This window comes from Canis lupus, chromosome 29 (assembly GCF_003254725.2).
Source record: "Canis lupus dingo isolate Sandy chromosome 29, ASM325472v2, whole genome shotgun sequence".
In the NCBI taxonomy this organism is placed as follows: domain Eukaryota; kingdom Metazoa; phylum Chordata; class Mammalia; order Carnivora; family Canidae; genus Canis; species Canis lupus.
In genome coordinates this window covers 35,176,824-35,192,903 of record NC_064271.1, presented here as the reverse complement: position 1 = coordinate 35,192,903, position 16,080 = coordinate 35,176,824, and the positions used below count along the sequence as shown (strand labels likewise).

The 16,080-nt window shown below is 38.0% G+C and overlaps 1 long non-coding RNA gene across 16 annotated transcripts in view; it reads left to right on the top strand.

The window, feature by feature from the left end:
* The window catches only part of LOC112650732 (uncharacterized), a 94,118-nt gene that overhangs the window by 23,879 nt on the left and 54,159 nt on the right, over nt 1–16,080 (top strand). For 12 of the 16 annotated variants that reach the window (XR_007407183.1, XR_007407197.1, XR_007407196.1 and 9 more), the window contains 4 exons: nt 4,026–4,080; nt 5,495–5,528; nt 7,055–7,140; nt 7,669–7,748. This is a non-coding gene — a long non-coding RNA (uncharacterized LOC112650732). Of the gene's footprint in view, nt 1–2,538; nt 2,679–4,025; nt 4,081–5,494; nt 5,529–7,054; nt 7,141–7,668; nt 7,749–16,080 lie in introns of all 16 variants that reach the window. The other 4 variants (XR_007407190.1, XR_007407193.1, XR_007407189.1 and 1 more) reach the window with 4 other exon arrangements.

The window sequence follows — 16,080 nt, the reverse complement described above, 5'->3', positions numbered from 1 at the left end:
AGAAAGGTCTGCTATTTTCTAATCGTTAAAAAATTTTATCTCCCATATCTTAGGCCATTAATTCATCTGGAATATATTTTTGGATATGTTGTATTATAGTCACATAAGTTTATTTTTTCCACATGGATGATCAATTTTCCTAATAACATATTTTAACTACCTTATTCTTTAATCACTGCATAGTGAATCTTATTCTGTTATTCATTACCATGTACACATAGATCAATTTTGAGTTCTCTGTTCTTTTCCAGAAATCTATTCGTCTGATGCTATGACAAGATTAAACTGTTAAAACTTTATAAAATATTTTGATATTTGGCAGACCACTGACTTTCCAATCTTGTCTTCTCATGAGTGAATATGGTAAATTTCTATAAAACTTAAAAAAATGCAGGCATAAATCTTCATCTTGACTCACTGAATTATGGATGTGTAGGGTAAAAGTGCTGGGAATAAACATGTTAGACACTTAGTCCAACTCCCTTTTTTGACAGATGAGGAAATTGGTGCTGAGAGAAGCATAAAGGTCATTTTTCAGGATCAATAAGGTAGTTAATGATTTTGGACGTAAACGTACGTCATCTGATTTACTTCAACTTATTTTAGTCATGTATTTGGCCAAGTTCCTTGTTTCTTATCTAATATCCCATTATCCAGTAGCGAGTGAGAGGGTCTGTGCATAGCAGATGAATAAGATCTATCCTTACCGTTGAGAAGCTTAGAGTAGAAGAGGAAATGGGAGAAGTCAGCAGACACTTCAATGCTACATGATAACTAATAACAGTGACTACGACAGGGAATCTAGCAGGGGGCAACAAGAAATCATTTGTGGAGTATTGGGGAAAGAGAAGTTAGTTAATGTAGATATTAAACAGTAGATAAGCTTTCTTCAAGGAGAAGGTTGGTGGGAAGGTGTCAGAGTACACCAGGAGTAACATCACAGCTGTGTGGACAGACATGCTCTGCTCAGGGTAGAGCAAAGTTTGTCCAAAGACTTAAGTGATGTGTTGAGGACAGAGATAGGCTGGGGCCAGATGGAGATGCACAGTATGCTTTTTCAAAGCATTTGAATCTTTTTCCATAGTTATTGAAAAGATATTAGATACAAAAGGAAGTGGCATAGATTTGCAGTTTAGGAAAATAGATGTGGGATGGAAAGAAAAGATCATAGGTGGAGAGGTAAGTAAGAAGCAATTAGATCCTTATCTAAGGCATTTATAATAGAGATGGGGGAGCCTGTGTTTTGATCTGAGCAGAATATACCACTTATAGACCTCGTGAGTGAATAGAGTGTCTGTGTGGAGAAGTGGTATTTGGCTTGAGTGAACTGTTATTTAATAAATTAGTAATTATCGGAAGGATAAATTAGGAGGGGGAAAATGGGAAGAGAATAATGAGATGCAATGAATACAGATGAAAAATGAAGTACCTTTGAGACTTTCCAGGTTGTGGATCAAGTGGGCAACTGGCAAAATGGATCTGAAGGATTCACCTGGGGCACTGTTAACCCAGAGCTGGATTTGAAATCCTGGGTAATGGCACTGCCTCAAAGAAAGCGTTTAGAGCAGTATGAAAAGTGACCTGCAAATGGAATCCCAGGAAAATCCTGAGCATCAAAGGGTCAGACAGAGGAAGAGAAGACCATTAAGATAGGCCAATCAGAGTAGTAGATGGAGTCACAGGAGAGAGTGCCATTGCTTGAGCCAGAGAAGCAGCGACCATTGTATTTTCAGCTCCCCGTTCTCAAAGGGCTCACACTTTATGCAGTGAATGTGTCTACAGTGGCAAATTCATGGACTCAGACAACCTGCACAGCAAGTTCCCTCTAGAGTTCGGTGTTTTGAATTTTGGGACATTTTAATTCTAGGCTTGTTCATAAGATGGCCATAATTTATCTTCTCAATTCCTTTCTCTCGTAGCAGTAGAATGTTTCATTTCCTTTAATAATCATGCTTCATACTTTCATTCTTAGCCCACGTTACCAAGCAGCACATATTTTTTTCCTATTCAATTTTCATATTTGATGTAGTCACATAAGGGTGCTATAAATAATAAATATGTATATATCTATATAATATGTCTACATCCCGCGTATGACATTACTATTGTCATTATGTTACCAGTAATTTATGCCTTCCTACAGATGGACGGGTTCTTGCACAGCACAGCTGAGCAACTTTCTATTGGTGGCAGGGGGTGGATGGTAGAGTCTTGTGGGTTTTTAATCCAACAGACCGTGCTGTCTCTATTGCTCTTTTCTTGGTCATTGGGTATGTAGCACCATCACTCCAAGTAACCTCAGTCTTTAAATATGCAATTAGAAGCACACTAAAAGACACAAAAACCTTCATTACCCAAAAGTGCTTAAATCATTTCCCTAATAGCTCCTCTGCAGTGCAGTGAGAAGCCAGTGCTGGGCAATGACTAAACATCTTAAAGTTTCTGAAAATACCCATTAAAAAAATTCAGACAATTTTATTTCTCTCTAATGACTCTGTGTTTCAGCACATTCAAAATCACATTACCCTATTTCTTCAGGCAAACCTCACAAGCAAAGCCCCCACAGGCGGACCCGCTGGGAAACAAGGCTCAGCCTGGGGAGGTAAACAGCGCTCTCCCATGGCCTGCTGGGCTGTTACTTGAGACATTCAGTAAAGGAGACACTTCGGGGCTACCAGGTGGGATGGCTTTTTAGACAATTGTAATTCTCTGTGATTTTGTTCAACAACAGCCTGTTGTTATTTCCTCTCTGGTGGCAGGAGCTGATTAAGTCAGCCCACACCAGTAAGAATTGCTGACCTGCTAAATCTCCTCCAGAACATTTCTTTGCTTTGCCATTTGTTTTGATATTCATGGCATTGTTGGAACTGTGGTTATAATGGTCCCACTTGGGCTAGTTACCTCTACTTAGTCATTTCAGAATGGTCTCATTTTCCCATCTTGTAAAACTCCCTGAAATTAAAACACCCTGGGTGCTTAATATAAGAAGTCACAGAGCAGCTCTGGTTAAATCTAGGCCCAGTGGAGGGAATGTCAGCGAGAGGGGCTTCTGCCAGGCCATCTGTAGTGGACATCTGCTCTATTTGCCTGCCCAGAATCCATTCTCCCTTTTCTCGGCTATCAGCAGCTAGGTGATTTTTCTATCTGGTGAACACATCCCTGCCCCTATTTTGATGTGGGTGATTTGTGTGAGGTGAAGTTCTGGGCTTCAGGGCGTCCATGTGACCAAGCGGGGGGCAGTACACAAGGGGACTGGTTCAAGGATGATACACCAGTTGGTGAAATCTAAATGTGTGCTGGCTGTATGAAAAACACAAGAAGAATCTCTAATTTGTAGGGTTATGGAAATGGCACAACCACTGGATGGAAGTTGCAGATTCTGGGAGAAAGTAATAGAAATGAAAGCATTCAAAAATCTCTTTTGTTCAGCAAGACAATGCACAGGATTAAATTTAGACTTTGTTAAGTGAAAGATGCATATTAAATTTGTGGGGGAAAACCTTTAAAAGAATAGAAATAGAGTGAATAACTTATAAAATAGTACAAAGGAAAATGAGAAGAAAGTGGAAAAAAAATGTAAATTCCGAATGAAGGCAATAAGAAAAGACAGTGGGAGAAATAGTACAAAATGGAATGGTTGATAGAATTCACATGTATTACAATCACAATAAATGTAAGTGGATTCAACTCTCGAGAGGTTATATATCTCTAAAGTTATAAATGTTATATATTGCTAACAATTCTAATTCATCAGAATGATGAGAAAATTGAGAATTTAGTGTGCCTCGTAAAAATATTTCATTAATATTTACTATCTCCTTTCCTTTTTTTTTTGGCCTTTATTAGTATAATGTCATCCACTTTCAAAGTTCTCAAGTTGGATTCTTCACAATATAAGTTTTATCTTTTTCATATTCTAATCTAAGCACTATAATTTTCCAAGTTCCAATTAAGCAGAAAATCACAAGTTTTGACACGGAGCATTTTCATAATCATTTATTTCGAGGTATTTTTGTATTTCTCAGCATGATTTTACTCATGAAGAGGTGAAAATCTTCTCAAAGGAGAGCTCAGGATAAGGTGAGTGAGAGGGAAAGGGGAATTAGCAGTAGCCTAGAGTACCAACATCTGACAAGCTAGAGGAAAAAGACCAGGAAAGTTCCTGAAAAGGCTGACAAGGCAGCGAGTAAAAGCGAAAGAGTGTTACATTATAGAGATCCGGGTCAGTGTCTGGCAGCAGAGCTAACTGGAGGGCAAGTTGGAGGCCAAGCACTCAGATTGCCAAGCAGGAGGAGAAACGGATGAGGGTTGCAAGGCAGCCCACCACACCCTGCCCTGGCTTCTTATCACACCACTATGGACTCCTTTGCAGAATGGTACTCGTATATAATGGTTTCAAACAACACATGCATCATTGACTCTGTGCAGGATGTCACTCAATCAGTTTGGGCTTGCTTTATTTTATTTTATATATATATATTTGGTATCCTGTACATTGCAGTGGGTGTGAAGATAGTATTTTAATATTTGTACAAAATTTAATTTAATTTTAATTGTTCTATGTATATAACTGAATTTCTAAATAATAATTAAAAAAAGGTTCTTATGAAAAAAAAAATGAGGCAGCTCCTTATTCCGGAGGTTCGTTCACTTATTGGTTTCTGTTTCCATTTCCATGTGTTCTGTTCTGTTCTTCTCCAGTGCCCTCTATTTCCTGTGTTATGCAAGTGCATATCTTCAGGGCTTTCCTATTACCCACAAATCTTCCATGATCCCAACACTCCTTGAAATACTATCTTCATCACTCTCTCCATCACCTTCAAGTTCTTTATAAATGCCAACTACACTTAGGAAACAAGACTCAAATGCCTTGGGGTCAAATATGTATGTTTAGGTATATATAAATAGATAAAATAAATAAGTAAATAAATATAAAAAACACTAATGGAGATTAAAGAAAGAGGAAATTTGCCGCTTCTGCAGATATTCAAATTTTATTTATTTTATTTTATTTTATTTTATTTTATTTTATTTTATTTTATTTTATTTTATATTTTTTAAGATTTTGTTTATTTATTCATGAGAGACACACAGAGAGAGAGGCAGAGACACAGGCAGAGGGAGAAGCAGGCTCCATGCAGGGAGCCCGATGTGGGACTCAATCCCAAGACTCCAGGATCATGGCCTGGGCTGAAGGCAGGCACTCAACTGCTGAGCCACCCAGGCATCCCTCAAATTACATTTTGTAGAATATATAGAGAGTTGGAAAAAAAAAGAGGTTTTTGGTGAAATTCTACAGAGGTTCATGGTTTGAATTCTCTGGTTTCCAGCTTTGCTTGGTTGCTTCTAAACCCAATCCAAAAAAAAAAAAAAAACCAATCCATTTTTAATCCAATTTTTTCTCACCCATATGTTAGTTGATATAGCTAGCTCTTTAAGAATAATAGCATTTTTAAATTTTTCTGTTTTTCCATTCTGCTTTATATTTCAACAGGCTTCTCTTACAAAGAAAGGAAAGAAAAAGATAGGTAGGAATATTTTTCTTGTCTTTAGCCCTAGGACTCCACAAATTACGCTATTAAATATCCATCCTTGGTGTCTCTCCCCACTCCACTGCAGTTAGTAGATTGAGTTTAGAAGACAATTGCTTTTATTTCAAAAAGTGCTCGGCTTGGGTGTTTTGTCTCATTCAAATGCATCTACTAGCTAATTTGTTTATGTGACCAATTGCAAGACTCACCTGGTCTTTAGGCTTTGTTCGTAAGGTCATTAAGGTCAGTTTTTCCAAGGGTACTTCTAACTTGGGCATTCTGTGATGGTGATGCAGAAGCTATGTGAGAGCAGTCAGCTGGACTTCACATGCATGTGGAACAAGGTGTGTATGTGTGTGTGTGTGTGTGTGTGTGTGTGTGTATGTGTGTGTGGAACACTGCATAGATGTTATTGGACACTTGTTCTGGAGGAATGTCTTGCTAGCTTTAGTGAATTGATCAACTCACTGTTTAGATTGCAACACTTTCCTTAGAGGCCATTACACCAAAATGCCTAGCCTAAGCGGTGTACTTTCCATTAAAAGAAAAGAAAGACTTTATAGGTGCCAACAAAATGAACTTTAATACTTTGAAATGCAATGCCTATCTTAGGTAGAAGCACAAGAAAGATTTAAAATATATTACCGACAGATCACACAGAACTTTCCTAAAATTAATCACATATTCATTTCAGAATAGGAAAATTATTGCTTTTTAGGATTGGGTTTGTTTGGTAACTAAAAATGTCAGAAATACTCATAAAGAAGGGAGATCTCAATAGGTAGTCAGATAGCTTAGGTGGTGGACAATGTATGAGAATTAACATTTGCATGACAACGTGGGAAGGACACCAACTTCATTTATGATAATCAAACCCATGTTTAATAATCACCAAGGTTTGCCAAAGTTAGAAACTTTTCCTTAAACTCTGTGAATAGCTTTTTTCCTAAAATACTAAACTTCAGATAATGAGCCAGATTTGGGAGAGTGAAGAAATCCCTAGTACACGGTCAGTACTCAGTAGTAGGCACTCATTAAGTTAAATCAAATGATGGAACTTTAATTCAGTCATAGGTTCAAGGCCTGGCTATTATTGGCTTCAAAATCCTAGAGAGGTCACCAAGCTATCCTGAGTCTAATTTCTCACTGAAAATGTATATGACTTTCAATGTTTTGAAGGGGATAGAGAATCATACGTATAAAAATGATTTGAAAACTATATATTGCTGTATAAATTACTAATATCAATATATGTCCTCCTAGCCAGATGTATTTTGAATTCAAATATACTTAAATTTTAGAAAAGTAATGTAGTCTATTATGTAATACCAACAGCAGAGACTTTGGCATTGAATAATCAAACACATTTATAAAATATTTCAGCAGGGATATTTGTGAATATTCATACAAGGTAAGACAAATAAATATGATACATAACTTTATTTCAGTGTAAGCCAGCTTAAATGAATTCAGGCTGCATACGTGTTCAGATTGCCTCAAAATAGATTATAATTTTTTTTCAGTTTTCTGAGACTTTGGATATCAGAATTGCAGATAAGAGGAGATTGGGGACTTCAATTAATATTAGAATGAAGAGAGGGGACTCTAGGTGAGCAGCTTCCATTGACCACTGGATCATTCATAAAATATTATCTCTAAACTTTAAATAAAGACAGGATTGGAGATTTCTAGCTTTTGCATATATATATGGCTATCTCTGTCATACTAGAAAGTCATCTCTATGACTTCTTTTCCCCCTTATATAAAGTTTATTTTTTCAAAGTTTAAAAAAAAAATTGATACAGATTGTATGAGTACTCAAATCATTTCCCCAAATATAATTTTTTAATAAGTAGAAAATGGTGTACACTTTTGGCTTGCTTGGGACTAATATCTGCTTTATGTGATTGGTTACTAGAATATAGTCATGTTTCTCCTTGAGTTCCTTGGAAATTGGGCTGTTCTCATTGTTGAACAAGGCCCTGCCTTGCTAGAGTTATGTAGCTCTAGTATAGAAACATAATTTCCAAATGTTTTCATAATTAATTTGACATGCTTTTGTAAGGATGAGTAGCATGAAAACTTTTCAGTAGATGTTCCGTAGACAAATATATTATTTTCTGCTTAATCCATATAGTATTCAATTCAGGAACAGAGAAGAAATAGAAATATTCCAGGACTAAGTGAAGAAAATGCAAATTAATATGACCAGCAAAGGTAAGGAGTAAAGTGAAAATTATATAAAACCTAGTCAACACCTTGTATATATTTTAAGAATTACAGAGTAAGGCAAAGGGGATAAGCAAAAATTCGTTAGGTAATGGCATGGGAAGATCACAGATGGGTGAAGGTAATTAGATAATATAATTATTTCTCCTTAGATATAACAAATAAGGGGACAAACGGGTATGCCCTCTGGTAAATATTGATCTACATAGTTGATATAGAGAAACTATGGAAATCACATCATATTCGAAAACCATACATTAAAACCTCTAGACATTTATGAATTTTATTATTTATTTATTTATTTATTTATTTATTTATTTATTTTGAGTTTTATTTTTGAATACTGATGAAAGAATACCTGAGTCTAGAAAAGAGACAATTGAAAGAAATTAGAGTGTACCACATAATAATAAAATCGCCTAATTTTATCAGAATATAATTGTTTCCTGCTCTGGTCCTTGTGCTCTCCAAACAGTAGAAATTGGGGCCAAAAGAGAATTTCCAGGCAAGGCTTTTATTGAGGCTGATGCTCCAGCACAAAGGAGACAACATAAAAGACAGGCTGCTTCATGCTGGCTCTCAGAACAAAGGCCAGAAAGTGTTTTTAAAGAGGGTCAGTAAGGTGGGAAAGGAGTGGCATCCAAGCATGTAGGACAGGTAGAGAGAGAGGAAGTTGGGTGCACAGGCACAGTGGAAAGAATTTGCAATGTGTGTCTCATTTGCATGTTAAATTTCCACTGCTGGGCAGAATTTTTCGTATTCTAATGAGGGAAAGCGTCAGCAAAATGTCAGGCCTATGGTCCACCTTGGCCCAGACTGGTTGGTGTGGTCTTCGCCAATCTTTGTAGTTGAGTCCCTCCTTGGGTGAGCGTTCTGCTTCTGCATTCCTGCCAGATAAACTACTCAAGAGGCATTGGGTTTCGGCTCTCCAGGAATGCTGGGTTTTACAGTTGCAATTGAGGGGACCTCAATCCAGCCTCTACTTTTTCTCATATCAACAATGATATTTATTTAGTAAGAGAGAAGGAAGCTGCAAGCCAACACGTCGAGTTTTCTTTGATCTCAGGAGATAGCAAGCCCGGGATTCTGAACAGCCAGCGTTACGCATTCCCATCAAATGGATTTTAGATACTTATGGTCTAGACTGAGTGGCCACTAACTACGATGTGATTTCAGAAAAGTCACCTTTTATCTCTAGACCTTTCTTTCTTCCTTTGTAAAATGGGGGGATTCAGCTGTATTATCTCTGAGGTACTGGTTTAGCTTTGAAATATTGGCTTAAAATGCAATTTGAAAACTCTCTGATGCCCCTTAGTAGTAATGGGTATCAGGAAAAGGAGGCTTCCCACCCCCCCCACCCCCGCAACATGGATGGGGCATAAAATGAAAGGATGCAGGAATGGTAAAGATTTAGTTTCTGGATGGGGCCGAAGAAACGATCAGAAGGATGTGTAATGAGGCAAAATGCCAAACTTTTTTTTTTTTTTAAACACTTCTTTTTTTTTTTAATTTTTATTTATTTATTTATTTATTTATTTATTTATTTATTTATTTATTTATTTATGATAGTCACAGAGAGAGAGAGGCAGAGACACAGGCAGAGGGAGAAGCAGGCTCCATGCACTGGGAGCCCGATGTGGGATTCGATCCTGGGTCTCCAGGATCGTGCCCTGGGCCAAAGGCAGGCGCTAAACCTCTGCGCCACCCAGGGATCCCCAAACTTTGGTTTTTAAGGACTTTTTTTTTTTTACATGGAATATGCTCATTGCTTATGCTCATTCCTAACCCAGCTCACTCAAGTCTTAGTTCCCAAGGTCTTATCCCAGTCCTGCTTCCTTAATTAAGCTTTTCATTACTTTGTACTATTTTTTTTTTTTGTGGCTGCCTTATATTTTCATTGCTATATTATGTTTCGTGATAGTTTGTATATCTTCTCTCAAACTAGACTTAACATTTTTTGAGTATAGCACTGTTGATGTCAGGGTGGCTTCACAAGAAAACAAGGAGTATTCTGAACTCTTCTCTCAGGCATCAAGAATCTGTAAATGTAAATGTATCCCCTCCATCTGAATTTCCTTATTTATCTAAAATGGAGCCACTCACTGAAACCTTCACCTTGTTTTATTTATTTATTTATTTATTATTTATTTATTTATTCATTTATTCATTTATAAAAGATTTTATTTTATTTATTTATTCATGAGAGACAGAGAGGCAGAGACACAGGCAGAGGGAGAGGCAGGCTCCAGCAGGGGAGCCCGATGTGGGACTCAATCCTGGGACTCCAGGATCACGACCTGAGCTGAAGGTGGCACTAAACTGCTGAGCCACCCAGGCTGCCCTTCACTTTGTTTTAGAATGATTTTTATCCCCTTCAACATTCCCAGTAGGATGCAGACTCGTATTATTCTGAGTGTTTGTAGGATGCTATATGAAGCTGACACATTTGGTCAGACAGGTAGTCTAAGGGCCATCATAGTCTGGGTATCTTATTGCCACTGGGGCAAAATGAAAGAAAGTGTATTACTTTTACTAATTAATGCAAACCTTTCTCATTACTTTGCTTTAAGTCATATGAACACAACATAGGCAAGAAAATCCATTTGTTCATTCATCCAAAATACAACACTTTTTTTGTGTGTGCTAGTCATTCTGTTAGGCATCTGAGGAATATTCATTTGCAGCAGCCATGACCCTGACTTCAAGAAACTCCCTAGTAGTTAGGGTGCCTGGGTGGCTCAGTCCATTAAACATTTGACTCTTGATTTCAGCTCAGGTCATGATTTTGGGGTCTTGAGATCAAGCCCTGTGTGGGGCTCTGCATTCAAGCTTGGAGTCGGCTTGTCCCTTCTGTTCTCTCTGCTTTCTCTCTCTCTCTCTCTCTAAATAAGTAAATAAAATATTTAAAAAAGTAAAATAAAAGAAACTCCCTAGTGGTTAAAGAATGTAGATCCAGGGAAGGAATTTGTGCATTTCTGTAGAAGTTTCCAGTACAGAGGTTTCTGCAGAACAAGGATAATTTCCATCCTTGACTAGATGTAGCAGCACTTCTTATCACTGATGACACCCCAGGTAGGTTTACAAAGTGCTTCTGCTTAGTGACTGACATGTAGAGAGAGCAGAGCATTTGGGTATGCTTAGCAGTTCCCCATCCACTGTCGCAGATTTAATTTGAGTAGTAAAGAAAGAAATTTTCGGTAAAGTTAATCTGGTCTCAAGTTGCTGGGATCGCTTACATAGCATAATAAAATACATAGCACTTTTCAAACTCAGATTTTGCCAGTCAAATCCAATGACCACATGTGTGTGATATGACTGATTTCTCTCTGGGCTAGTTTGCATCCTCCCTTTATGGTTTATTTTTTCACTTGGTGCATTAAACCCTTGGCCTTATAAAATAACTATGGATTCTTTCTATTTTAAATCTGTTACTTTGAAGCTTTCCTGTAGTTTGGAAACTCTTTTAAGGTTCTTTTGGTTTAGCAGAAAAAGCAATGTATCTTACGTTTTATGGCCTTTCATACCTAATAACATGGTAATAATTCTTATAGTCACATTCATTTGACCCTTCCTTTCCTGTGAAATGTGTGATCCTCTTGTCTCTACCTTTCTCTCCTTCCCAACCTGTACCTCTTTTCCCCTTTTGAATTCTGCTTTATCCTTAAAGTTTTCCTAAATACTGTGGCAGGATGTAGGCAATAACTCTATCCCATGTACAGCATGGTAGCTTTGGGCATATCTCAAGTAGCATATCACCACAAAAAGAAAAGGCGGAAAGACTGTCTTGCCTACTAAACTTTGAGTATTTCCATTTATCTGTCCTTTACTGCCAGTGTCTGGATATTTGGTAGTTCTCACTTGTGGATGAAATCCATTTAGAAGATGTATTTAGAGGGACACAGCATAAGTCTCTGTAGAGGGTCTTCTCTAATATAACAATCAGATTTATTCATGTCTAGAGTTTTTTTCATAATAGCATTTCTTCTGGTAAGAATGTGAGCTTTCAATTGGTAGTTAAAAAAAAGGCAGAAAAGTACTTTTTATCCATCAGATTTTATTATTTAAAAAAATTTAATTTGTTTATTTTTTGGCTGCAAAAAGCTTTATTTTTTTTTCTATTTGGTCCAACGCTTGAGAACGGGCTCCAAGATGGTTAAAGTGCTCCTTAATGGCTATAGGGAGAAGCTCAGGCACAAGTCCAGGCATCAGGGGGATGCCAGAGGGGCTAGTCAAAGGCCCCTACTCATGCTTGATGGTCATCCTTCAGAAGAGATCCTCGCCCAACCCAGCCAGCCTACAGAGGTTAGTCAGCTGGTCCCCCATTTTTCTAATGAGTTTTACCTGTTCCTCTAGGAAGTGGTTCACCAGGAAGTCACAGAGATGGGGGTATGTGAGGGCTGAACCCCAGGCATGCAAATCCCAAAGGGCCTGGTTCAGGTTCTCGAGAACCAGGGCAGCTTCCATGGCATACAGGGTTGTACATCACTCATCTTAGGAATGGCTTCTGCATGTCTTGGAAGAGGGTGTGGAGGCTGAGCTTTTGCATTTTCAAGAGCTAACGTGCTTCTCTTCAGCCAACTTGAGGAAAAAGGGCCCACACCATCCAGAACCACATCCTCATGGTAGAAATAGAAGCATGGAGAGAGGGAAGTGTAGGAGGCCTGCAGATACATGTGGGCCAGGCAGTTGATGGCAGCCTCCCGCTTGGTGGAATAATTCTGACAAATCTGGGAGCTCATGGCTGGTGGTAATAAGGAACTAAGCTCAAAATAGGGGATTGGCTGGTCCTAGAGGCAGAGGGTAGCCAAGAGGATGGCCCCAAAAAGGTTGTGACTGGAAAAAAGTTTGGAAGGTGGTCACAGGCTGTTAGAAGGGGTGTCCCTTGGTCTGTTCCCTCCAAACACTTTTGAAGAAGAGACAGATCCATGGAACAACCAAGTGCCTGCCTTTATGCATTGGATTTTGAAAGTGATACTGCTGTTGAGAATAAGAATAAATTAATATTTCATTTGATTTACATTTTTAAAAATCATTTTTATATCTTTTAAATTTGATATAATATTTTATTGACTTAAAAAGTACATTAAGCTGATTACTTCATTTTTGCAACTTAGTCAATGCACATAATACATTAAGAAATAAAGTAGAATTTAATTAATTACCATTAGTAGCTTATTTCTGAATTTCAACTGGCTGACAACTCCTCATTGAACTGATTCACTTTTGCTATTTTGCAGAGGTACGGGCAAAACTAACAATCACAAATAGTGCCAAGTCCTGGGAATTCACCAGGGACTCCTATTTTTGAAGAATGTTACCTAAATCTTTATCTGGGGACATCACTAAATGTTGCCTAGCTAACTGAGTAGCTTGTCAAATATAATAAATAATACTTGATTTATTTTTATTAAAAAATTGCAGTTCATTTTTCAAAAATGAAAAGCTATCTTGGTATTAATTCGTTGCTAAGCATAGGACGGGGTGATTCCAAATTAGCATAAAGGCACTTCACTCAACATGTAGCCAACAGGAAAAAATTGGGGCTGTTCACATTTGATGAGAGGAGAGGCACAGTTTAAAGAGCCAAGTTCTTTGTTAACCTATATAATATTTAAAATCAACTAATGTTTTGATACATTGAGAAACTTCTGAAGTGCAAGTCAGAAAAACATGACAACATTTTTCCAGAGAAAAACTGAGTTGTATTTCAAATTTAATACTTTGTATGATCTCATAGTCCTGATTTTATATCCTGTGAACCTAGTAATTCATTTTATTTATAATTAAGTTCAACTAGTACAGAGACTTCTGTAGGGAGAAGACAGTTATGTTGGGAACAACTTTGAAAATTTAATTTTTAATGTAAGAAGCCTAGTTTCTGTCCCTTGTATTTTGTATTTTTTCTTTCATTAGAAATATTTTCTCTACATTGTGAGAAATGTACATTATGCATTGGATTTTGAAAGTGGATGCACCAGTCAGGCCTGGTGGGCACTAATGAAGCCCTTGTAAGGCTTGGGGCTCCTGGTCAACGCTTCGTGCTTGGTCAGGCTCTGTGAGCAAGCAAGCCCCTTGCCAGGGCAGGCCCAGGTGTTCCAGAGCTGGACAGCAGAAGAATTCTTGTCCTCACTGGCTGGTGGGGCAGAACGCCCGGGAAGGGTCCCAGTCGGGCAGTCGGGGAGTAGCCCGGTGGTGTGGAGTTGATGGCATCATTGCAAATCCTCTCTTTCCCTGAAAAATTAAGACTGTGGAGTTTAAGGAAAAATTGTTGCTTGAATAAAAAAAAAAATCTGATTACAGGTATAGAAAAGGCACCCTGACAAAGAGTACTCAATTGATTTTGCTTGGTGATTATCTTGACCTATTTGTTCATACCGTCTAGTCCTATAAATAATAAAGATAGGAATTTTTCTTAATTTAAAGAAAACACCATATTGCTTACAAAACTTATTTATTCAGTAGAGATGTATGAATAAATATGAAAATCTAGTGCATAACGAACACCTCAGGCCTTTGGGCTAGGTCGAGATTCACAAATAACTTACCATGTTTGCCTACATCTTACTGTCTTCCTTCACAAAAGTTACTTCTTGGAAAGAAAAACTTCTGTGTATAAAGAAACTGCCAGAGTTAATTCTTAAAGTTGTGTAAACAAAATCATCCAATGAAATCAATTTCATAAATTCCAAAAACTGTTCTAAGTGGAAGAAGATGGAGAAAATCTTTAACTTTGAAGGGAGTATTTCAAAACCTGCTTTTTTTTTTTATTCCCCCAGTGAAAAACCTCTCTGTGCCTTTTTCCAGACTGCAAAGTTTTAATTTTTCATTTTGTGGTGGCAGATATGAGCAATAAAAAAACAAAAAAACAAAACATCTGACTGAAAGAAAAAAAGTACTACAGAGCCACATTTTAGTAGATAGCCTGTCTTAGGAGTTATGGAAAGGAAATCTTGAAGATGCAGGTTTTAAAAATGAGACCCAAATAACACATCCAGGGTTATTCTGTGCCCATTAAGCTGAGCTCTAACTACCTTCCCAAACAGCTTAGAGGTTGGTCTAGGGCACTGAGCACGTGACAGCGTTGGCTCACTTTGTGGGCGGGGGTCAACATGCAGGCCTGCTGCTCCTTTCTCTCCTGCTGGATTTTCTCCCATGGGTTCTCTGAATCCTGAGCCTGGCATACGAGCAGATATGCTCAAGAAGAGAGGGTCAACTCTTCCTGTGGGGCAGTCCTAGCGTTGAGGCTGATAGCAGAGGCTAGACACAGGTTCACGTACCAGCCCATTTTTGTGGTTCTGGTCTCTCGATGTTTTACTCCACATTCAGCTTTTCTTTCTGAACTCTAGACAAAGAGAGTCACACCTCTTCAGGCTCATCCTCAGACTCAGAGACAATAGCTTTGCATAGACTTCTTCACCATGTCCCTTCCTACTTGGAGTTGAATTCCTGTAAGTTCCTATTCAGTATTATTTGCAGTGGTTCTTATCAACAGTGCAGCTTATCTGATTGAACCTTCAGTGATACACACAGTCTTGCAAATACAGTGGATTATCAAGTGCCGGAGGTTAGGGAGAATTGAGATGATGGGGGCAGAAATTGAGACAGAAGAGTTAAATATGACACAGGTCATCAAATACCTCATATTTTATGATGGGTTTATATGGATTTTATAGAATGAATCTCTTAGAAGGTAAGATAGAACATAGAATCAAGATACAACGTATGGATGCTTTCACTGGTTGTCCTCTAAGAACGAGTTTCTGATTGTTACTTATTTTTAAAAATTTCTTAAAGGTTTTATTTATTTATTCATGAGAGACACAGAGAGATAGAGACAGAGGCAGAAGGAGAAGCAGGATCCACGCAGGGAGCCTGATGCCGGGACTTGATCCCAGGACCGCAGGATGAAGACCTGAGCTGAAGACAGATGCTCAACCACTGAGCTACCCAGGAGTCCCTCTAATTGTTACTTATCAAGAGAATCTAATTTTTATCTGGATTTGTAACTTCAGGAAAAAAAATGATATTTCTTAGCCACCTTATAGTTAAAGATAACTAATTTACGGCCAATAGATTGAGCAGAAATGTGTGTGCGACTTTTAACATGTATGCTTGGAATGAAGAAGATAACATTTTACATTTTGGCCCTTCCATTTTCCTTTTGGTTAGTATGTAGAAAAGAGGGCTGGGGTTTGAGTTGTTGTCTTCAACCATAAAGTGAAAGCCAAATGCTCAGACCAGTGGAATAGCAGGATTAAAGGGGTCTGAGTCCCAATATTTTTGTGAAGCCTCCGGGCCAAAAGTTCTTACATCTAAACAC